The sequence below is a fragment of the Dasypus novemcinctus genome, chromosome 6, assembly GCF_030445035.2.
Source record: "Dasypus novemcinctus isolate mDasNov1 chromosome 6, mDasNov1.1.hap2, whole genome shotgun sequence".
NCBI classification, from domain to species: Eukaryota; Metazoa; Chordata; class Mammalia; order Cingulata; family Dasypodidae; genus Dasypus; species Dasypus novemcinctus.
Window position 1 is genome coordinate 106,258,125 of NC_080678.1, and position 24,983 is coordinate 106,283,107.

Below are 24,983 nucleotides of genomic sequence, written 5' to 3' on the forward strand. Positions count from 1 at the left end.
TTTTAGCCCTCGATTCTGCATCATCTACTCATTCATTCAAAAAATATTTTCTGAGGACCTCCTATGTGCAGATATTATTCTAAGTGTTTGGGATACCCAGTGAACATGACAGATGTGCTCTACCCTTACGAGTGTATATATTCTCATGAGGAGACAGATAATAAACTGGCAAACAAATAAATCATTGCCACTGGCGATAACTATTAACATAGAGCCTACTGATACATAACTGCCATGTGCCTAATATATGAAAAGAAGCTCAGCAAGGAGCAAAAGGAATGACAGGTTCAAAGGCCCATGGCCTTAAATTAGCTGGCCCTGCCTAATTTCCCCATCCTCAGCTCATGTCACTCTATTGCTCCCATTCCTGCTCCAGCCATAATCTATGCCCTTTCTTTTTTTTTTTAATTATTTCTTATTTTTTTAAAAAATTACATTATGAAAAATATGAGGTCCCATTCAACCCCACCGCCCCTGCCCCCCACTCCCCCCACAGCAACACTCTCTCCCATCATCATGACACATCCATTGCACCTGGTAAGTTCATCTCTGAGCATCACTGCACCCCATAGTCAATGGTCCACATCATAGCCCAGACTCTCTCACGTTCCATCCAGTGGGCCCTGGGGGGATCTATAATGTCCTGTAATTGTCCGTGAAGCACTATCCAGGACAACTCCACGTCCCGAAAACGCCTCCACATCTCATCTCTTCCTCCCGTTCCCCACACCCAGCAGCCACCATGGCTACCGTTCCCACACCCATTCCACATTTTCTCTGTGGACATTGGATTGGTTGTGTCCATTGCACATCTATGTCAAGTGAGGGCTTAGATTCCATATGGGTACTGGATGCACTCCTCCCGCTTCCAATTGTAGACACTCTAGGCTCCAAGTTGTGGTGGTTGACCTTCTTCAACTTCATGTTAGCTGAGTGGAGTAAGTCCAATAAATCAAAGTGTAGGAGCTGAAGTCTGTTGAGGCTCTGGGCCTGGGTGTCATATTATCAGTCCAGAGATTCAAATCCCCTACATATATCTTAAACCCAGCACCAACTACAATTCCAATAAAGTAGCATGCAAGTCTTGTGAAAAGAGATCCCTCTGAGTCCAATTCCATCACGCAGAAACACCAGCTCCAAAGAAGGGCTATCTGTCATGGCAGTGAACCCCTTCTGCCATGACCATAGAACCCGTGGGTCTCTTTATCCCTCAAAAGAACCAATACCTGGGGTTGTATCTACCTTATCTGTCTCTTAGACTCTGTTCAGTTGTACATAGGGGTATTCCTTCTGACAACCTCCAGACTCTTTTTTAGAGACTCACAGCCTTATAATCTCATTTCTCCTTTCCATTTCCCCCTTACATTAGGTCAAACAGCTTCCTGAAGTCATGTTATTATATGTAGACAGGTATATTCTGCTGTTTCGCATTGAATCTTTAATTCAAGGTCATTTTCTAGTTGCTTCTTCAGCTGGTATGTGGTAGTGATCCCTCGGTGCCAGGGAGGCTCATCCCTCGGTGTCGTGTCCCATGCTGGGGGGAATGCATCGCATCTACATGCTGAGTTTGGCTGTGAGAGTGGCCACATTTGAGTAACATGAAGGCTGTCAGGAGGAAACCCCCAGGCACAATGCTACTCTAAGCCTTGTTCTTATTGCAGGTGTATAGGCTCAAAAGTGTAACCATTAGTATCACGAGCCCACTGTTGGGCCCTCCTTCCTTCCTGGTTCTTGCCATTGCACCTGGAGGATTGCTGCTGCTCTCCCAGGGCCCACAACAGTGACCCCCCGGCCAGGAGGCCAGTACCCCCCCAGCTGTTGTTTCTGTTTCCACTATGAGTATATATAGACATTACCATATACCCTGGGCATATGCCCTGTATAACTCCCTGTCAACCATATATATCCTGTCGATAACATCCCATATCAGTATTCCTCCGCTGCCATTGTTGAACCACTCTGTGATCCAAAACTTCCCGTAAAGTGAATCCCAACATAATGTCAGCTTCAGAAGAGTCTTAGATCACCGAAATTCATATATACACTATACAGTATTTCCCCAGATCCACCATAAAACCTTTTCCCTTGCACAGCAATAATCTTTTAACTTATTCATATCATATTTCCTGAAACTGATGTACAGATTCCAAAACTATAGTTTTCAAACAAGGTGACATTTGTGCTTACTATGTGCTCCATATTTTAGGCTGTACAGTTTTTGAAATTTTTAGTTATCCTATGTTTTGTCTTATGGTTTTCATTATTAGTCTGTCGTCCCCTATATGTTTTTGGTGTAATATTAGCTGTTTTATATTCATCCTCGTGTACTCTCACATAACTCCTCTTTTGCCCCCTTATTTACCTTTGTTCCATCCATTCCACATCCATTTTCCCCTCCCCTTAGGGCCCACAACGCCTGCCAATCTAATACCCTGGGAGCCGTCCTTTCTCACGAGAGATACAGTTCTCTCTATTCGACGGCATTAGTCTTCCCCAGGATATGGGTCCACCCCACCCAATGGTAGAACCCACCTTGGCAAAATGAGCCTTCAGCTATTCCCTCCGGAGTCCGTCACGCATCAGACCATACCCCCTGAGCGTCCTAACCAGGTAACCCTCCTACTTTTACTTTGATACGTTTTACTCAACATTTAGTTCTCAACGAACTTCTGACACTCTCCCATATTCGTATGTTGCCCCTCCCTCCCACCTATTTCTTGGACAATATTACCCCTCTTCCCATCCCCAGCCCCCCTCAAACTCAGAAAACCCCACCCAAAGGTAACCCCTTGCCCCCATTTTGTCCCTTCTTTGTGCTCATACTTACCGCCAGCTCATCACATATTCCACCCCTGCAGACATTAACTCACATCCTTCCTCCACCCCCTGATTTCCTGTAAGCCACTTTTCCAGACTCTAGCTCTCTGAGGCAGTTAACTTATTTCATATCATTGAGGTCATATAGTATTTGTCCTTCAATGCCTGGGTTGCGTCACTCAACATAAGATTCTCAAGTTTCATCCATGTTATCACGTGCGATGTAGTGTATTGGTTCTTATAGCTGAGTAGTATTCCATTGTGTGTATATACCACATTTTATTGATCCACTCATCTGTTGATGGACATTTGGATTGATTCCAACTTTTGGCGATAGTGAACAATGCTGCTATGAACATTGGTGTACATATATCGGTTTGTGTCCTTGTTTTCAGATCTGATGGGTATATACCAAGCAGTGGTATTGCTGGGTCATATGGCAAATCTATGGATAATTTTTTGAGAAACCGCCAAACTGTCCTCCAGAATGGTTGGATCCTTCTGCATTCCCACCAGCAATGGATGAGTGTTCCCCTTTCTTCACATCCTCTCCAGCATTTGTATTCTACTGTTTTTTTCATGGCTGCCAATCTTATGGGAGTAAGATGGTATCTCATTGTAGTTTTGATTTTCATTTCCCTGATAGCTAGGGATTTGGAGCATTTTTTCATGTGCTTTTTAGCCATTTGTATTTCTTCTTTGGAAAAGTGTCTGTTTAAGTCTTTTTCCCATTTTTTAATTGGGTTGTTTATCTTTTTGTTTTCAAGATATATGAGTTCTTTATATATGCAAGTTATAAGTCTCTTATCAGATATATGGTTGCCAAATATTTTCTCCCATTGTGTGGGTTCCCTTTTTACTTTCTTGACAAACTCCTTTGAGGTGCAGAAGGCTTTAATTTTGAGGTAGTCCCATTTATCTATTTGTTCTTTTGCTGCTCGTGTTTTTGGTGTGATATTCATGAAGCCATTTCCTATTACAAGGTCCTGTAGATGTTTCCCTACACTGCTTTCTAAGGTCTTTATGGTCTTGGCTCTTATATTTAGGTCTTTGATCCATCTTGAGTTGATCTTTGTATAAGGTGTGAGATGGTAATCCTCTTTCATTCTTCTACATATGGCTATCCAGTTCTCCAGGCACCATTTGTTGAATAGGCCATTCTCTCCCAGTTGAGAGGGTTTGGTGGCTTTATCGAATATTATATGGCTATATACATGAGGTTCTATATCTGAACTTTCAATTCGATTCCATTGGTCTGTGTGTCTCTCCTTATGCCAGTACCATGCTGTTTTCACTACTGTAGCTTTGTAGTATGTTTTGAAGTCAGGAAGTGTGATTCCTCCTATTTCGTTTTTCTTTTTCAATATATCTTTGGCTATTCGGGGCCTCTTTCTATTCCAAATAAATTTCATAGTTAGTTTTTCTAGTTCCTTAAAGAAGGCTGTGTTGATTTTTATTGGGATTGCATTGAATGTGTAGATCAGTTTTGGTAGGATAGACATCTTAATAATATTCAGTCTTCCTATCCATGAACAGGGAATAGTCTTCCATTTATTTAGGTCTTCTTTGATTTCCTTGAACAATCTTTTATAGTTCTCGATGTATAAGTTTTTTACCTCTTTAGTTAAATTTATTCCTAAGTACTTGATTTTTTTATTTACTATTGTGAATGGTATTTGTTTCTTGATTTCCTCCTGATCTTGCTCATTATTGGTGTACAGAAATGCTACTGATTTTTGCACATTGATCTTATAACCTGCGACTTTGCTAAACTCATTTATGAGTTCTAGGAGCTTTGTTGTAGATTTCTCAGGGTTTTCTATATATAGGATCATGTCATCTGCAAATAATGAAATTTTGACTTCTTCCCTTCCAATTTGAATGCCTTTTATATCTGGTTCTTGTCTCAGTGCTCGAGCAAGTACTTCCAAGACAATGTTAAATAGGAGCGGAGACAATGGGCATCCTTGTCTTGTTCCTGAGATTAGAGGGAAGGATTTCAGGATTTCACCATTGTAAACAATGTTGGCTTTCGGTTTTTCATATATACTCTTTATCATGTTCAAAAAGTTTCCTTGTATTCCGATCTTTTGGAGTGTTTTTATCAGGAAGGGGTACTGTATTTTCTCAAATGCCTTTTCTGCATCTATAGATATAATTGTGTTTTTTTTCTCTCAATCTGTTTATATGGTGTATTACATTGATTGATTTTCTTATGTTGAACCATCCTTGCATACCTGGAATAAATCCCACTTGGTCATGGTGTATAATTTGTTTAATGTGTTGTTGAATACGATTAGCAAGTATTTTGTTAAGTATTTTTGCGTCTAGGTTCATTAGAGAAATTGGTCTGTAATTTTCCTTTCTTGTGGTGTCTTTGTTTGGCTTTGGTACTAGGGTAATGTTGGCATCATAGAAGGAATTAGGCAGTGTTCCTTCTGTTTCGATTTTTTGGAATAGTTTCAACAGGATTGGTATTAGTTCTTTCCAGAATGTTTTGTAGAATTCACCTGTGAAGCCATCTGGCCCTGGACTCTTCTTAGTTGGGAGATTTTTAATGACTGATTCTATCTCTTTGCTTGTGATTGGTTTGTTAAGATCATCAATTTCTTCTTTCGTCACTATGGGCTGCTTATGAGTTTCTAGGAATTTGTCCATTTCCTCTCAATTGTCATTTTTGTTGGAATATAGTTTTTCAAAGTATCCTCTTATGATAGTCTTTATTTCTGTGGGGTCAGTGGTGATATCACCTTTCTCATTTCTTATTTTGTGTATTTGCATCTTTTCTCTTTTTTTCTTGGTTAGTCTCGCTAAAGGTTTGTCAATTTTGTTGATCTTCTCAAAAAACCAGCTCTTGGTCTTGTTTATTTTTTCAAGTGCTCTCTTATTTTCTATTTCATTTAGTTCTGCTCTTATCTTTGTTATTTCCTTCCTTCTTCTTCCTGTTGGGTTACTTTGTTGTTGTTTTTCTAATTCCGTCAGAAGTGCAGTTAGTTCTCCAATTTTTGCTCTTTCTTCTTTTTTGATATATGAATTTATGTCTATAAATTTCCCTCTCAGTACCGCTTTTGCTGCATCCCATAAATTTTGGTATGTTGTGTTATCATTATCATTTGTTTCAAGGTAGTCATTGATTTCTTTTGAGATTTTCTCTTTGACCCACTGTTTTTCTAAGAGTGTGCTGTTTAATTTCCAAATTGTCGTGTGGAGTCTGGGTCTCTGTCCCTTGCAAATTTCCAGCTTGACTCCACTGTGGTCAGAGATATTGTTTTGTATGATTTCGATCTTTCTGAATTCATTAAGCCTTTCTTTGTGGCCTAGCATATGGTCAATCTTGGAGAATGTTCCATGTGCGCTTGAGAAAAATGTATATCCTGCTGTGTTTGGGTGTAATGATCAATATATGTCTATTAGATCCAGCTCTTCTAATATACTGTTCAAATGTTTTGTTTCTTTAGTGATTCTCTTCTGAGATGTTCTGTCCAGAGTTGATAGTGGTGTATTAAAATCCCCCACTATAATTGTAGATGCATCTATTCTTTCACTTAGTTTTTCCAGCGTTTGCCTCACATATTTAGAGGCGCCCTTGTTAGGAGCATAAATATTTATGATTGTTCGATCTTCTTGACAAATTGTCCCTTTCACTAAAATATAGTATCCTTCTTTGTCTCTCACAATTGTTTCGCATTTAAAGTCTATTTTGCCTGATATTAATATAGCTACTCCTGCCTTTTTTTGGTTGTTGTTTGCTTGTATGATTGTTTTCCAGCCATTCACTTTCAACCTCCATGAGTCTCTGGGTCTAAGATGTGTCTCTTGTAGGCAGCATATGGATGGGTCGTATTTCCTTATCCAGTGTCCCAGTCTGAATCTTTTGATAGGTGAGTTTAATCCATTGACATTCAGTGTTATTACGTTTAGAGAGTTATTTATGGTAGCCATATTTTGGTTGGATTTGTGTTTGTTATATTTTGTTTGTATTATTTTATTTTCCCCTTCTATTTTTGTCTTTCTTGTTGCTTTTACACTCTCCTCCATCTCTGACTGTCCTGTTTTTTCCTTTCTTCCTGCAGAATTCCCTTAAGAATTTCTTGAAGGGGAGGTTTCTTGTTGATATACTCTTTCAGTTTCTGTTTATCTGTGAATATTTTGAACTCTCCATCATTTTTGAATGCTAGTTTAGCTGGATAGAGTATTCTTGGTTGGAAATTTTTTTCCTTTAGTACGTTGACTATATCATACCACTGCCTTCTTGCCTCCATCGTTTCAGATGAGAAATCAGCACTTAATCTTATGGAGTTTCCCTTGTATGTGATGGTTTTCGTTTCTCTTGCTGCTTTTAGAATTTTTTCTTTGTCTTGAGCATTGGATAATTTGACAAGTATATGTCTTGGGGTGGGCCTGTTGGGGTTTATGACCAGTGGAGTGCGCTGTGCTTCTTGGATATGTACATCTGTCTCTTTCAGTAGATTTGGGAAGTTTTCAGTCATTATTTCCTGCAACACTTCTTCTGACCCCTTTCCCTTCTCTTCTCCTTCTGGAATGCCTATAATACGTATGTTTGAGCATTTTGCGTTATCATTCAGGTCCCTAAGTCCTATCTGGATTTTTTCTACGTTTTTATTGACCACTTCTACTATCTGTTTGATTTCCAATGCACTGTCTTCCACATCACTAATTCTCTGCTCTGCCTCTTCTAGTCTGTTGATATTTGCTGCAAGTGTATTTTTGATTTCTTGAATTGTGGTGTTCATTTCCATCATATCTGTTATTTTTTTGTGCATGTCTGCAATTTCCCCTCCAAGTGTTGTCTTCATGCTGTTAACCTCTTTCTTTACTTCATCAAATTTGTCAGTGATAAATGTTCTGAGATCTTTCCTTGCTTGTGTGAAGTCCTGCCCCCCTTCCTGATTGGATTCAGCCATGTTTTCCTGATTACTGGTTTGGTTTGTAGATTTTTGTTGCTGTCTTGTCAACATTTTTTCTTGATGGGTTTAATCACTTCCTTAGCTTCTTTGTCTAGTCTTGGAGATTAATTAGCTGTTGTTTTTGCGTAAGTGTTATATCTTCTCTTTGTCACTTTGTTCTTCTTATTCCAATTTCTTATTGCTAGTTAAGCTCACTTTAAAGGAAAGTATTAGTGCTGGGGAAAGGCAATTGTGTAAGGGAGGAAAAAGTGTGAAGTAGTATTGGTGATATATGTTAACAAAGCAACAATATGAGTTCTGGGAGGATGGAGGTTATATCATGTAAATTGTGTAGAGTTATAGTAGTAGGAAAGTACCTATAATGAGGTAGAAGACTGAATATGGGAGGAATGTGGTACGTACTAAGAGGCTATTGTTTTCGTGAGAGAGGGAAAGAGAAAAGAAAGGTAATAGTTTCAGGGACGAATACCAGATGGAAAACTAAACAAAGGTATTAGAAATTAAGAGTTAGACACTTTGTGGATCAAAGAAAGGGAGATGGAATATAGGAGAGATAGCAGATGGTGGAGGATATCATGTTGTAGGGGAAAGGGGATAGTGTAGATAGGCTCAATCTATTCACAGAGAAATGAGGCAGTGGAGGGTGAGGAAACCCAGCAAATGTGAGGTATTTCCTGTAGGACCTATTGTATTGTTAAGATAAAATAGTATAAGAAGAATATTGGGGACAGGAAAGAGAGGATTAAAAACAACAACAACAACAACAAAAATAAAATAAAATAAAAAATAAAAAAAAACACCAAAAACCAAAAAACAAAGAACAGAAACCCCACCGCCAGGCTCGGCTGGGCTCGGCTGGGCTCGGCTGGGCTCGGCTGGGCTCCGGTCCCCCGCCCTCCACGACTATGCCCTTTCTTTTCATCTTCTTGGTAGTGTCTGTTTATAATTTTGAATGCATTTATTTTTTCCTTTCTTGCTATTTAGTGCTATTTAGTGTGGGTGTGGGTGTGGTTCTTAATTCTATTCCATGAGATGCTCTAGCCTTGAAATGACTCTTACAGACACAATTAGATATGTGATTCCAGAATAGGGGCCTGAGCACAATCATTTTTACCAATAAGCATGTACATGTACACATGTAAACAACTACCTTGCATTCCTATTAAGCAATTAGTTTGGCTGAATGAGCCAAAACATGTTTTTACGCTAACATGACTATGAGTCTCCTTACAATAAATATCAGTCAACTTGTGTTTTAGCAATAACTTGATCATTTTGGAATGTATTAAGTTCTAATGGATTTCTAAAATACAGTGCCATTTTGAATTATATATAAAACATAGATTTAAAAAGCCATTCCCTACAATGAATAAGAAAAATATCAATTCTACATATACTACTTTTTAAACATTTTTGCTTTTCCCTCTGACGATTTAGTCTCCATGGAATGAACCTCAGTGAACCTGCCCATTCTGCTCAACCACCAAAAGTGAGCTGTGAGCTGCTCACTCACTCCATTAGCTTCATGGAAGGACAATGGAGAGGAACCTCAGCATGCTTGCAGGACAGCCTAAGCAGGGGGTCTCAAAACAGTCTAGGGTCAGGCAGGTGTGAGGCAGTGAGAGCACATGGGTGGGTCCACAAGAGCCCCAGGTCCACGGGAACCAGTGTAATAGAGCCCACAGACCTAACTTCTGGGGATCACAGTGAGAAACGTCCACATTTAGAGCAGATTCCATCTGTACTTTCCACAAGTCACAGTCCCTCCAGTCCAGATGCAGTTCACCAGTCAGCACTGAATTTACCCTGTGCAGTGGTGCTGCCAGGTGACACAGTGGATATTCTACTTTTATCAGGTTTCCAGAGAAACATGATGGTAGCAGGCTAACAAAAGACCATTTTCTTATTGAGAAGGACAGGCTTGATTGACATTTACTCACAGGTAGTATTGAAGTTTTATTTTTCCTATTTGGATAAATTGCTCCAGCACAATTCATCGAGCTGACCATTCCATCTCCAATGATTTGCAATGTCACTTGTCATATATAAAGTGCCCATGGGTCTTTGCCAAGACTCTCCACACCTATGCACTGGTCTTAAGTGCCAATTTCTACACCATTACCACATTTTCTTAATGTACAACCTTATAATATCTTACGATCTTACTAATTTGCAGTGCAAGTCACCCCTCCATCATATATACTGTACACATGCTTTTTGCTTCTTTTCCTTTCTTTTTTTTTTTTTTTTTTTTCAGGAGGTACTAGGGATTGAACCCGGGACCTTGTATTAATATATGTGAAGGCAGGCACTCAAAACTGAGCTACACCTGCTCCCTCCTTCTTTTCCAAATCTCTCTTGGCTATTCTTGACCTTCTGCTTTCCCAAGTAAATTTTTGAATCAGTTGGTCAAATCTACCTACCATGCAAAAACAGATATTCAATGAAATTAAATTCATTATGAATATTAAGTTGGGGATATCTGATATCTTCATTATAGTATGCCTTGCTATCCATCAAAAACATTTCTAACATTCTCAAAGGCAAATCACATCTTTTTAATTTATTCTAATACTATATAATTGATACTATTGTAAATATAAGACTTCTAAATTAGATTTGCAAAGCACTGTACAATCAGCAAACCACAAGTTTTCATGTAAAATATTTTTATATGTATTCAATTCTAAATACTTGATATTCCTCTTGATTTCTTCTTTAACTCACAAGTTTAAAACTATGTATAGTGCCTGAGTTATTCAATGCATTTTCCAAAACTGTGGAGGATGGTAGAGACTGGAGGACTCCACAAATGCTGATTGAAGAAAGAGTAAAATATCAGATCCAGTGTCAAACATGAAAGTGGACATGCATTGTTAAGCTCTTTCTGCAATGAAGACAGTGTTCTGGAGACTGAGGCAAGATGGCATTGGTTTAAGTGCGCACTCACCACCTCTCTCGCAAAAAAGGCTAGGAAGGAACAAGATCCTGGCCGAGAGAGCTGTTTTGGGAACACACAGAGCAGGAGGCATCAGGGCATGGATCTGCAAGGAACAGGGCAAAGAGATAAAAAACCCAAAGGAAAACCATCAGTTTCTCGCCCCAGTGACTGGAAACGGTGGGCAGCTAGGCCCTCAAGGCAAAAAACCACAGCTAACTCCCTGACTCCCAATAGTCACTGAGCAGGAGGGAACGTTCTCCAGGATTAATAGGGTTCTGGCAAAGGGTGGAGAGGGGTTTCCTTTCTGTGGGCTTGGTTACCTGGTCCCCCTTTGAACTTTAGGGAGCATACCTAGGTGGCCCCAGGAAGAGAAGAGGGCAAATTTGCTCAAGCAGCCTGATTTACCAAGCTGACCTGGGAGAGAGGAACTTGGGCTGAGAGATGGTGGAGTCAGGCAACTGACTGGTGTGGTGCTGAAAACTATTAAAATTCCAACTCTCCTAAGGGAGGCAGGCAGTAGGAAGCATTTAATAACCTTCCAAGAGCCTATTAGGGTCCCCCGGGTGGAGGGGGAGGTCTGGAAGAAGGTTGAGAGTCATTTCTCCATGGTGAGTTCACATAACAGGGTCCCATTTGAATTTCAGGAGGGAACTCAACCTGACCAGGAGAGGTGAGGGGAGATCCAGTCACACAGGCTGTCATGTCCTGCTGCCCTGGAGAATAAGCAGTAAGAGTAGAAAGGGGGGACAGGGGACAGACAGGCTCCTATAAGTAGTAATACCCCAACTGCAGGGAGTCAAGCCTATCCTGGGGAAAGTGACTGGATAGCTCTCTAGCTAACAGACCAAAGTAGAAAGTTTAGCTCAGTGGAGGAGTCTCCAATTTGAATATACAAGGGCCCTGGCTTGATTCCCACCTCTCCTTAGAGTAGTGATCTACCAGGTGATCAAACACACAGCTGATACTTTAGAACAGGAAACACATAAACAGTATTGTATTAGCTTCTCTTGGGTCTCTTATTTTTCTTCAAAAAAGGTTCCTTTTTAAAATTTTACTTATTTTACTTGCTAAAACCCGATTCAAAATTTACAGAGGGCAGGCTGCAGGGTAACTGATTGACAAACACTAGTAACCTGAGAAGCTCTTCAGGGGCTTAAGTGAGAAGGCTGTTTCTCCTAAATTTTTGTTTGATTGCTTATTTTTTTGTTCTTTTTTTCCCCCTTTTCCTCCCCTTCCTCACCATTTTTTAAAAATTAGATACTGCTGTCTTGTTTCTTGTTTGCTATGTTTCCCCATCCTTTGTTTCCCCCCTTTTTTTGTATACAGATTTTGTCTATTTATGCTATTTCTCTTCCTTCCTTATGTTCAATATTCTGCTTTCTGTTTTGGTTCTTAAATTCTGCCTCTCTATGTTTAGTCTTCAATTTTTCTTATTTTTATTTCTATCTCCTCTATTCTCTGTTTTCTTTCATTTTTAACTTTTTTTTTCTTATTGCATTTTTTCTCTTTCTGTCTCTTCTTACCATTCAGGCCTTTTAATTCATTCTAGATATTTTTCTCTATTCAGTTTTTCATTTCATTGTACCCCTCTTCTTTATTCTAATTCCTCTGTACTTCTTACATGAGTTAATTATTCATTTTCCTAGGCCTTATATGGTTCCTCTTCTATCTTTTACTATTATTATTTTTGTTATCCTTTTTCTCTTCTTACCTCTTTCCTTTTCTCTGGCCCTAATCTTTCTCTATCAAGGGAACACAGACAACAGTAAGGAAACAGAATAGGAAGAACTAAGTGTCAAAGAGAAAACTTACCACACACACAAAAACAGCAATTAAATAAAACCCAAGTAGAGAGAGAAACTAATCATCTGAATAAACCCATCAAGATAAAGAGATGCCTAAAAACCAACAAAAATTATAAGTCATGCTAAGAAACAGGAAGGCATGGCCCAGTCCAATGAACAAACTAAAAACCAGGAGGAGATACAGAACATGGAACAACTAATCAGAGCTGTCCAAACAAATATCTTGAACCAATTTAATTAAGCAAAGGAAGAGATTAAGGATATTAAGAAGATGCTGGGAGAACATACTGAAGAAATTGTAAACATATATAAAAAGATAATGGATATGATGGTGATAAAATGCACAATCCAAGAAATCAAAAATATACTGGAAGCATATACCAGCAGATTTGAACAGACAGGCAGAGGAAAGAATTAATGATGTGGAAGACAGTACAGCTGAAATCAAACAGAGAGTAGAAATGATAGATAAAAAGAGAGCAAAAATCTAGTGGGGACTTAAGAATCTGAACAACACAAAACACTCAAATATATGCATTATAGGCATCCCAGAGGGAGAAGAGAAGTGAAAGGGAGCAGAAGGAGTATAGGATGATATAAGAGCTGAAAACTTACCAACCTTAATGAGAGAGATGGATGTACATGTCCAGTAAGTGGAGTGTACCACAAACAGTATAATTCCCAACAGGCCTACTGTAAGACATGTACTTGTCAAATTGTCCAAGACAAAAGACAAAGAGAGAATACTGAAAGCAGCAAGAGTTTAAAAGAGAACCATCACATACAAGGGAAGCTCAATAGAATTAAGTGCTGGTCTGTCATCTGAAACTATGGAGGCAAGAAGGCAGTAGTATGCCATAGTTAAGCTGCTAAAAGAAAAAACCTATAGCCAAGTTTATCCAACAAAGCTGGCATTCAAAAATAATGGAGAATTCACAATATTCACAGAAAAACAGAAAGCAAGGAAGTATGCCAATAAAAAACCTGTCCTTCAAGAAATAATAAAGGGAGTACTGCAGAATGAAAGGATAAAACAGGAGAGAGAGAGTTTGATGACAGTGTAAGAAAAAATAAATTTAAAAAAAGAGAAATAAAAATAACACATGATGTACATAAATCCAAAGAAAATATAGCTTATATAAGTAATTCCTTGAAAGTAATAACACTGAATGTTAATGGATTAAACTCACCCGTCAAGTGACAAAGAATGGCAGAACGGATAAGGAAATATGACCCATCTATATGCTGTCTACTAGAAACCCATCTTAGACCCAGGAATTCAAGGAGTCTGAAAGAGGTTGGCTGCAAAACAATTTTACAAGCAAACAACAATTAAAAAAGGGCAGGAGTAGCTATACTAATATCAGACAAAGTAGACTTTAAATGCAAAACTATTGAAAGAGACAAAGACAGGCACTATATATTAGTAAAAGGGGTAATCTTTCAAGAAGAAAGAAAAATCATAAGCATTTCTGCACCTAACCAGGGTGACTCCAAATACATGTGGCAAACACTGTAAAAACTAACTGGAGAAATAGATACCTCTAAAATTATAGTGGGAGACTTTAATACAGCATTAACACCACTAGACAGAATTTCTTACCAGAATCAATAAAGAAGCAAAGACTCTGAACAACACATTAGAGAATCTGGACTAAATAAACATATACAGAACACTACAGTCAAATACAGTGGGATATACATTCTTCTTGAGTGCACATGGATCATTCTCCAAGATATACCACACGCTAGGCCAGAGAAAAATTCTCAATGAACTCAGAAAGACTGAAATCATACAAAGCAACTTCTCTGACCACAAAGGAATGAAGCTGGAAATCAGTAAGGGCGAGGAACCAGATTTGGCACAAAGATAAGGAAGTTAAACTACACACTAATAGACAGTGGGTCAAGGAGGAAATTTCAAAAGAAATCAGTAACTACCTTGAAACAAATGAAAATGACAACACAACATATCAAAACCTCTGTGATGCAGCAAAAGCTGTACTGAGAGGGCAATTCATAGCCATAAATGCATACATCAAAAGAAGGAGTTAAAATCGAAGACCTAACTGGACACATAGAGGAATCAGAAAAAGAACAAGAAAGTAAACCTAAAGGAAGTAGAAAGGATGAAATAACAAAGATTAGAGCAGAACTAAATGAAGTTGAAAATAAAGCACTAGACAAACAAAACCAAAAACCTGATTCTTTAAGAAGATCAATGAAATTGACAAAGCCTTAGTTAGACTAACAAAGAAAAAAAAGAGAAAAGATGCAAATACACAAAATAAGAAAGAGGAAAGAGATATTACATCAACCCCACATAAATAAAGAATATCATAAGAAGTTACTTTGAAAAATTATATGCCAACAAGAAGGATAATTTGGAGGTAATGGGCAAACTCCTAAAAACACAAAAGCAGCCTACCTTAACAAAGGAAGAAATTGGTGAACTCAACAGACCAATCAGAAGTAACAAGATTGAACTAAGAAGAGTCCAAAACTAGATGACTTCACAGGTGAATTCTACCAAACATTCTGGAAAGGACACTAATCCTGCTTAAAATCTTCCAAAAAATAGAAGTAGAATAAACATTGCCTAACTTATTCTACGATGCCAACATTACCCTAATACCAAAGCCAAACAAAGACACCACAAGAAAGGAAAATTATAGGCCAATTGCTCTAATGAACGTAGACGCAAAAATACTCAACAAAATACTTGCTAATCATATTCAACAATACATCCAACAAATTATGCACTATCACTAAGTGGGTTTCATTCCTGGTATGCAACGATGGTTCAACATAAGAAAATCAATCAATGTAATACACCACATAAACAGATTGAAAGAAAAAAATCACATGATCATATCTATAGATTCAGAAACAGCATTTGACAAAATACAGCACCCTTTCCTGATAAAAACAATGCAAAAGACAGGAATACAAGGAAACTTTCTGAACATGATAAAAAATATATATATGAAAAACCCACAGCTAACATCATTTACAATGGCGAAATCCTAAAATGTTTCCCTCTAAGATCAGGAACAAGACAAGGATGCCCACTCTCACCATTCCTATTTAACATTAGAAGTACTTGCTTGAGCACTTAGGCAAGAAAAAGATATAAAAGGCATCCAAATTGGAAAGGAAGAAGTCAAAATTTCACTCTTTGCAGATGACATGAACCTATATACATAGAAAGCCCTGAGAAATCTATGACAAAGCTTCTGGAGCTTATAAATGAGTTCAGTAAATTCACAGATCATAAGATCAATGCAAAAAATCAGTAGCTTTTCTGAACACCAATAATGAGCAATCTGAGGAAGTCAAGAAATAAATCCCAATTACAATAGCAAGTAAAAGAATCAAATACCTAGGAGTAAATTTAACTAAAGATGTAAATGACTTATACACAGAACATTATACAACACTGTTAAAGGAAATCACAGAAGACTTAAATAAATGGAAGAATATTCCCTGTTCATGGATGGGAAGACTAAACATCATTAAGATGACTATCCTACCCAAACTGATCTACAGATTTAATGCAATCCCAATAAAAATTAACACAGCATTTTTTACCAAATTGGAAAACCTATGAAATTTATTTGGAAGGGCAAGAAGTCCCAAAAAGCCAAAGAAATATTGAAAAAGAAAAATGAAATTGGAGGAATCACACTAGCTGACTTTAAAAAATACTACAAAGCTACAGTGGTCAAAGCTGCATGGTAATGGCACAAGGATAGATATACCAACCAATGGAAACAAATTGAGAGTTCTGATATAGATCCTTGCATATACAGTCATCTGATATATAACAAGTCCACCATGCCCACTCAACTGGGAGTGCATGCCCTCTTCAACAAATAGTGCTTGAAGAACTAGATATCCATATCCAAAAGAATGAAAGAGGAACACCATCCGACACCCTATAAAAACTCAACTCAAGATGGATCAAAGATCTAAATATAAAAGCCAAGACCATAAAGACCTTGGAAGATAACATAGGGAAGCATCTACAAGACCTTGTAATAGGAAATGGTTTCACAAACTTCACACCCAAACCATGAGCAGCAAAAGAAAACATAGATAAATGGGACCTCCTCAAAATTAAAAACTTTTGCACCTCAAAGGAGTTTATCAAGAAAGTGAAAAGGTATTCAACAACACATTAAATGAATTATACATCACGACCAAGTGGGATTTATTCCAGGTATGCAAGGATGGTTCAACATAAGAAAATCAATCAATGTAATACACCATATAAACAGACTGAAGGAAAAAAATCACATGATTATATCTATAGATGCAGAAAAAGCATTTGACAAAATACAGCACCCTTTCTTGATAAAAACACTTCAAAAGATCGGAATACAAGGAAATTTTTTGAACATGATAAAGAGTATATATGAAAAACCTACAGCCAACATTGTTTACAATGGAGAAATCCTAAAATCCTTCCCTCTAAACTCAGGAACAAGACAAGGATGCCCATTGTCTCCGCTCCTATTTAACATTGTCTTAGAAGTACTTGCTCGAGCACTGAGGCAAGAACCAGATATAAAAGGCATTCAAATTGGAAAGGAAGAAGTCAAAATTTCATTATTTGCAGATGACATGATCCTATACATAGAAAACCCTGAGAGATCAACAACAAAGCTTCTAGAACTCATAAATGAGTTTAGTAAAGTCACAGGTTATAAGATCAATGTGCAAAAATCAGTAGCATTTCTGTACATCAATAATGAGCAAGATCAGGAGGAAATCAAGAAACAAATACCATTCACAATAGTAAGTAAAAAAATCAAATACTTAGGAATAAATTTAACTAAAGAGGCAAAAAACTTATACACTGAGAACTATACAAGACTGTTCAAGGAAATCAAAGAAGACCTAAATAAATGGAAGAATATTCCTTGTTCATGGATAGGAAGACTGAATATTATCAAGATGTCTATCCTACCAAAACTGATCTACACATTCAATGCAATCCCAATAAAAATCAACACAGCCTTCTTTAAGGAACTAGAAAAACTAACTATGAAATTTATTTGGAAAGGAAAGAGACCCCGAATAGCCAAAGACATACTGAAAAAGTAAATGAAATTGGAGGAATCACACTACCTGACTTCAAAACATACTACAAAGCTACAGTGGTGAAAACAGCGTGGTATTGGCATAAGGACAGACACACAGAACAATGGAATCGAATTGAAAGTGCTGATATAGAACTTCACATATATAACCACATAATATTCGATAAAACCACCAAACCTTCTCAACTGGGAGAGAGTAGCCTATTCAGCAAATGGTGTCTGGAGAACTGGATAGCCATATGTAGAAGAATGAAACAGGATTACCATCTCACACCTTATACAAAGATCAACTCAAGATGGATCAAAGACCTAAATATAAGAGCCAAGACCATAAAAACCTTAGAAAGCAGTGTAGGGAAACATCTACAGGACCTTGTAATAGGAAATGGCTTCATGAATATCACACCAAAAGCACAAGCAGCAAAATAGATAAATGGGACTACCTCAAAATTAAAGCCTTCTGCACCTCAAAGGAGTTTGTCAAGAAAGTAAAAAGGGAGCCCACACAGTGGTAGAAAATATTTGGCAACCATATATCTGATAAGAAACTTATAACTTGCATATATAAAGAACTCCTATATCTTGAAAATAAAAAGATAAAAAACCCATTTAAAAAATGGGAAAAAGATTTAAACAGACACTTCTCCAAAGAAGAAATACAAATGACTAAAAAGCACATGAAAAAATGCTCCAAATCCCTAGCTATCAGGGAAATGCAAATCAAAACTACAATGAGATACCATCTTACACCCATAAGATTGGCAGCTATGAAAAAAACAGAAGAATACAAATGCTGGAGAGGATGTGAAGAAAGGGGAACACTCATCCACTGCTGGTGGGAATGCAGAAGGGTCCAACCACTCTGGAGGACAGTATGGCAGTTTCTCAAAAAACTAGCCATAGATTTGCCATATGACCCAGCAATACCACTGCTGAGTATATACCCAGCAGAACTGAAAACAAGGACACAAACTGATATATGTACACCAATGTTCATAGCAGCATTGTTCACTATTGCCAAAAGTTGGAATCAACCCAAATGCCCATGAACAGATGAGTGGATCAATAAAATGTAGTATATACACACAATGGAATACTACTCGGCTATAAGAACAAATTCACTATAAACACACGTGATAACATGGATGAATCTTGAGAACCTTATGTTGAGTGAAGCAACCCAGGCATTGAAGGACAAATACTACATGACCTCAATGATATGAAATAAGCAAGCTGCCTCAGAGAGCAAGAGACTGAACGATAGGCTTACAGGAAATCGGGGGTGGAGGAAGGAAGTGAGCCGACATCTGCAGGGGTGGAATTTCTGACGAGCTGGTGGTAAGTATGAACACAAAGAAGAGATAAAATGGGGGCAAGGGGTTGCCTTTGGGAGGGGCTTTGCGGGTTTGAGGGTGGCTGGGATGGGCGGATGGGTAATATTGCCCAAAAGTGGGGGGAGGGAGGGGTAGCATACCAACATAGGAGACTGTCAGGTGTTGGTGGAGAGTAAAATGCCGAGAAAATCATACCGAAATATAATTAAGAGGGTTACCTGTTTAGAATGCTCGGAGGGGATGGTCCAATGCGGGACAGGCTCCTGGGGAATGTCTGAATGCTCATTTTGCCAGAGTGGGTGGTACCATTGGGTAGAGACCCAAGTAGTGAGAGTGGGGGTGGACCCACATCCTGGGGAGGACTAATGCCATCAAATAGAGGAAACTGTATCTCTAGAGAGAAAGGGTGGCTCCCAAGGCATTGGGGCAGTTGAGCAAGTTAGGCTGTGAACACTATTCCAACTATCTCTGGACGTGGCTCCTCGGAAAATGGAGGTTGGCTGTCACCGTGGGCACCAAGATGGATGGGAAAATGGATGTTAAATGTGTGGAACCAAGGTAAATGGGGGGTAAGAGAGGAGTTTCGCAAGAGTACACAAGGATGGATATAAAACATGTAATATTACACCATAACATATAGGAGACAACAGACTGATAATGTAAACCATAATGTAAAACATAGGATAACTAAAAAATTAGAAAACTGTGTATCCTAATGTATGCACCACAATGTAAGCACAGATGACACCTTGTTTGAAAACAATTGTCTTAGACTCTGTACATCAATTTAAGTAAATATGATGTGAATAGGATGTAAGAGTATCGCTGTGGAAGGGAAAAGGTTTTGTGATGGATGTGTGGGAGTGCTGTATATTATATATATGAATTGCTGTGGTCTAGGGCTCTTGTTAAGAGAAGGTCAATAATTAGGGAGAAAAAAAAAAGAAAAAGATAGGATGTAGAATTTTTTCCAAGTCAACACGTATTCTATATCTAACCTTTAAACCCATCGCTAAATGCCATTTAGCTAGTAAGGGATCCTGACTTTATATTGGGCTTCAATTTTCAGGAAGTTCTGGATCACAGAGTGGTTCAACAATGGCAATGGAGGAATACTGGTATAGGATACTATTGACAGGTGATATATGGCTGACAGGGAGCTATACAGGACATATGTCCAGGGTGCATGGTAATGTTTGGATATACTCATAGTGGCAACAATTAAAAACTACAGCTGGGGGGGGTACTGGGATCCTGGCCGGTGGTGCTCTGTCGTGGTCCCTAGGGGAGCAGCGACAGTCTCCCAGATGCAGCAGCAAGGACTGGGAAGGAATGAGGGTCCAACAGTGAGCCCCTGATGCTAATGACTATGCTTGTGAGCTGATATGCCTGAAATAAGAACAAGGCCTAGAGCAGCATCATGCCTGGGAATTTCCTCCTGACAGCCTTCATGTTACTCAAATGTGGCCAGTCTCGAAGCCAAACTCAGCATGTAAATGCAATGCCTTCCCCCCAGCGTGGGACATGACACCCAGGGATGAGCCTCCCTGGCACCAAGGGATCACTATCAACTACCAACTGATGATGCAACTGGAAAATGACCTGGAAAGGAAGATTCAATGTGGATCAGCAGAATATCCCTGTCTACATAAAATAACATGACTTTAAAATGCTGTTTGACCTAATGCAAGGGGGAAATGGAAAGGAGAAATGAGTTTATATGGCTACGAGTCTCTAAAAAAAAGAGTCTGGAGGCTGTCAGAAGGATTGCCCTTATGCACAACTGAGCAGAGTCTAAGAGACAGATAAAGTAGATACAACCCCTAGGTATTGGTTCCTTTGCGGGCTAAAGAGATCCATGGGTGTTATGGTCATGGCAGATGGGGTTAACTGCCATGTCAGATGGCCCTTCTTTGGAGCTGGTGTTTAGGCGTGATGAATCTGGACTCAGATGGGATCTCTCTTCATAAGACTTTCATGCTACTGTGCTGGAGTTGTAGTTGGTGTTGGGGTTTAAGATATATTTAGGGGATCTGAATCTCTGGACTTACAATGTGATAGCCAGGCCCTGAGCCTCAACAGACTCCAGCACCTACAATCTGATTTATTGGACTCATCTCGCTCAGCTAAGATGGAGTTGAAGAAGGACAACCACCACACCATGGAGCCTAGAGTACCTACAACTGAAAGCGAGAGGATTGCATCCAGTATCCATGTGGAATCTGAGCCTCCTCTTGACATAGAGGTGCAATGGACACAACCAATCCAATGTCCACAGAGAAAAGGTGGCATTGGAGTGGGAAAAGTGGACATGGTGGTTAATGTGTATGGGGAATGGCAGGAAGAGACGAGATGTGGAGGCATCTTTGGGACTTGGATCTGCCCTGGATGGTGCTTCAGGGGCAATCACTGGACATTGTAAATCCTCACAGGGCCCACGGGATGGAATGGGGGAGAGTATGGGCCATGATGTGTACCATTGACCATGAGGTGCAGAGGTGCCCAGAGATGTACTTACCAAATGCAATGGATGTGTCATGATGATGGGAATGAGTGTTGCTGGGGGGGGGGGGGAGTGGTGGGATGGGGGCGGTGGGGTTGAATGGGTCCTCATATATTTTTTTTAATGTAATATTTTACAGAGTCAATAATAAAAAAATAAATTAAAAAAATAATAATAAAGTAGCTCAGCAAATGAAAAAAAAAAAAAAAGAAAGTGAAAAGACAGCCTACTCAATGGAAGAAAGTATTTGGTAACCATCTATTTGATAGGAGCCCAATATCCAGCATATATAAAGAAATCCTATATCTCAAAAAGAAAAAGAAAAACAGCCCATTAAAAAAATGGGCACGTGATTTGAACAGATACTTTTCCAAAGAAGAAATACAATGGATAAAAACCACATGAAAAGATGCTCAACATCACTAGCTATTAGGGAAATGCAAATCAAAACTATAATGGGGTTGAATGGGACCTCATATTTTTTTTAATGTAATTTAAAAAAATAATAAATAAATAATTAAAAAAAAACTATAATGAGACTTCATCTTAAACCCATTAGATAGGCAGCCATTGAAAAAACAAAGGACTACAAGTATTGGAGAGAATGGGGAGAACTGAGAACCTTCATCCATTGCTCGTGGGAATGTAGAATGGGTCCAGCCATTGTGGAGGCCAGTTTGGTGATTCCTCAAAAAACTAACTATGGATCTGCCATGTGATCCAGCAATTCCAATACTGGGTATATACCCAGAAAAATTTAAAGCAAGGACATGAACAGATATATGCCCAACAGCAATTCCAATACTGGGTATATACCCAGAAAAATTTAAAGCAAGGACATGAACAGATATATGCACAACAATGTTCATAGTGGCATTATTCATTACTGCCAAAAGTTAGAATCAACCCAAATGCCCAACAACAGATGACTGGATAAATAAAATGTGGTACATACATACAATGGAATATTACTCAGCTTTAAGAAGGAATACAATAGCAACACACAGGATAACAAGGATGAATTTGGACAACCTTATGCTGAGTGAAGCAACCCAGGCATTGAAGGACAAATATTACATGACGTCACTGATAGGAATTACGCAAATCAAGCAGAATCAGAGAGCTAGAGTCTGGACAATAGATTTACAGGAAATAGAAAGGGAGAAGGAAGTTGTGAGCCAATGCCCATATGGGCGAAATCTATGATAAGGTGGAAATGAGTAGTTGTGCAATGAAGGAATATGACAGGGGTGTAGTGACACTATTGGGTTGGGTGATGTAAGTTTGACAGGAGGGTGAGGAGGAAGGGTGGGTTGGACATTCTGTAGAACTGGGAGAGGGTTGGGGAGGAAGCAGGTGAACTCTGGAGATTGGCTGGTATGTGGTTGAAACTACAATGTTGAGAAAGTTTTTTTGGCAATATGACAAGGAAGGTTTATTGTCTTACGGTGTTGGATGAGGGGGCATTTGGGACAGGGTGCATCTGGGGCAGTCTTCTAAAGAATGTGCAAGTGATCATTTTGTTATAGTGTGTTGTATTAGTGGGTGGAGACCCACATAATGAGAGGGAAGGAGTTGGACTCACATCCTGGGGAAGACCAATATATTCTCAAATAGAGGGGTGGGTGTCTCAGAGAGCATGGGTGGTTCCTATGTGGGCCTGTGTGTCAAGCCCTCAGTGTTGTTGCAAGTAACTATGAATCTTGTCCTTCAAGGAGTGAAGCGTGGCAGTCACTGGGGGTCTTGACAGGAGGAGGAGGGAGGAATAGAGTATATGGAAGAGGGGGTATTTAGGGGGCAATGGAAGTGTTCTGCTTGATCTTGCAATGATGGATACAGGCCATGTTGAATTTCATTAAAAAATTTATAAACATGTGTGGTCTAGAGTGTAGACCATAATGTAAACCATTGACCATGGTTAGTGGCTATGTATAAATATTTATGCATCAGTTGTAACAAATGTACCATCCATATATAAAAAGGTTATTGATACAGGAAGGGGGAAAAGGGGGAAGATGTTGGGCCTATGGGAGTCCCCTGTGTACTGTATGTGACTTTACTGTGACCTAAAATGACTTTTGTAACATCATTTACAATGGTGAAATCCTAAAATCTTTCTTTCTAAGATCAGGGACAAGACAAAGATGCCCACTATCACCCCTTCTATTTACTATTGTGTTAGAAGTACTTGCTCGAGCACTGAGTCAAGAACCAGATATAAAAGGCATCCAAGTTGGAAAGGAAGAAGTCAAAATTTCACTATTTGCAGATGACATGATCCTATACATAGAAAGCCTTGAGAAATCTACAACAAAGCTTCTAGAACTTATAAATGAGTTCAGTAAAGTTGCAGGTTATAAGAACAATGTACAAAAACCAGTAGCATTTCTGTACACCAATAAAGAGCAATCTGAGGAGGAAATCAAGAAACAAATACCATTTACAATAGTGAATACAAAAAATCAAATACCCAGGATTAAATTTAACTAAAAATGTAAAAGATTTATACACAGAAAACCAACACTCTTCTAGGAAATCAAAGAAGATTTAAATAAATGGAAGAATATTCCCTGTTCATGGATAAGAAGACTATCATTAAGATATCTATCCTACCAAAATTGAAGTACAGATTCAATGCAATCCCAATAAAAATCAACACAACAATTTTTAATGAACTAGAAAACCTACCTATGAAATTTATTTGGAAAGGAAAGAGGCCCCAAATAACCAAAGATATATTAAAAAAGAAAAATGAAATTGGAGGACTCACATTACCTGACTTCAAAACATACTACAAAGCTACAATAGTGAAAATGGCATGGTAGGGAAGCGGACGTGGCTCAACTGATAGAGCATTCACCTACCATATGGGAAGGTCTAGGGTTCAATACCCAGGGCCTCCTGACCTGTGTGGTGAGCTGGCCCCCATGCAGAGCTGCCACGTGCAAGGAGTGCCATGCCACTCAAGTGGTGCACCCTGCAAGGAGAGCTGCCCCATGTTGAAAAAAGTGCAACCTGCCCAGGAGTGGCACTGCACACATGGAGAGCCGATGCAGCAAGATAACACAACAACAACAAAAGAGATGCAGTTTCTCAGTGCTGCCACAGGTGCAAGCGGACACAGAAGAACACATAGTGAGTGGACACAGAGAGCAGACAATGGGGGGGGGGAGAGGGGGAGGGGAGAGAAGGAAGAGAAATAAAAAAATAAAACATAAAAAAATGGCATGGTATTCACACAAGGATAGACACACTGATCAATGGAACTAAATTTAGAGTTCTGATACAGATCCTCATATGTACAGTCACCTGATACTCAAAAGGCCACCAAGCCTACTCAACTGGGAGAGAATGGCCTCTTCAACAAATGGTGCCTGGAGAATTAGATATAAGTAAAAGAATGGAAGAGGATTACCTTCTCACACCTTATACAAAAATAAACTCAAGATGGATCAAAGACCTAAATATAAGAGCTAAGACCATAAAGACCTTGGAAAGCAATGTAGGGAAGCATCTACAGGACCTTGTAATAGGAAATGTCTTCATGAAA